The 851-nt window shown below is 59.5% G+C and overlaps 1 protein-coding gene across 1 annotated transcript in view; it reads right to left on the reverse strand.

Annotated features, from left to right (window-relative positions):
• The window catches only part of AP1B1 (adaptor related protein complex 1 subunit beta 1), a 22,042-nt gene that overhangs the window by 18,087 nt on the left and 3,104 nt on the right, over window positions 1-851 (reverse strand). The gene's annotated exons all lie outside the window — the stretch shown is intronic.

An 851-nucleotide genomic window follows, 5' to 3' on the forward strand; every position in this document is an offset into this window, starting at 1 on the left:
CAGGGAAAGATTCCTTCCCAACATCCAACCTAAATCTCCCCTCTTCTAGATTAAAACCATTCCCCCTTGTCCTGTCACCGTCTGCCCGTGCAAAAAGCCCCTCTCCCTTTTTTTCCCTTCAAGTCCTGGAAGGCAATATCCACGTGATCTCCTCCATGGTGGTCCCAAGACAGCCCTGCTGCTGCTCTGGGGGCAGGGACACACCAGCTCTCCCAGCACGGAGCCCAGGGCGTGTTTTCCCTCCCTTTCCTCTCCAATGCACCGTGAAAACCAAACTGCTGATGCTGCCTGGGGTGTGCAGGGCCAGGTCCTTGCAGGGAGAAGGCACAGAAGGGCCATGTGCTGCTCAGTCAGATGGAGGGAGGCAGGAAGGAACAGCAGCTGCCCCACCTTTGGGACTGGAGCGGCTGCAAAAGGCTCTTGGGCAGTGGGGCAGTGACACAGCCCCCCTGCCACCACCCCTGGGGGTCCTGCTTGTTTATAGGAACACGTGAGGGGAGAGGGAATAATCCCAACTCATCTGGCAGCCAGACCAATCCTCTTTCAGCCAGATTACAACCAAAGCCAGGGGAGCTCCCGCCTGCCCAGCGGCCACGTGGGCACAAAGTGCCCTCCAGGAGGCAGAGCTGTGGCCAGGAGGGTGCTCAGGCCTCTCCTGAGGGGAAAACCAGCTGGAAAATCCCTTGGAGCAACAGGGGGAAAGGGGAACCTGCAAGCTATCCAGGTTTGGAATGGCTGGAGCTGTGTCAGGGCAGGCTCAGGTTGCATCTCAGCAAAAGGTTCTTCCCCCAGCGGCTGGTTGGGCACTGCCCAGGCTCCCCAGGGCAGTGGGCACAGCCCCAAGGCTGCCA

This window comes from Manacus vitellinus, unplaced genomic scaffold (assembly GCF_001715985.3).
Source record: "Manacus vitellinus isolate BGI_N305 unplaced genomic scaffold, ASM171598v3 scaffold_84_pilon, whole genome shotgun sequence".
Lineage (NCBI taxonomy): Eukaryota > Metazoa > Chordata > Aves > Passeriformes > Pipridae > Manacus > Manacus vitellinus.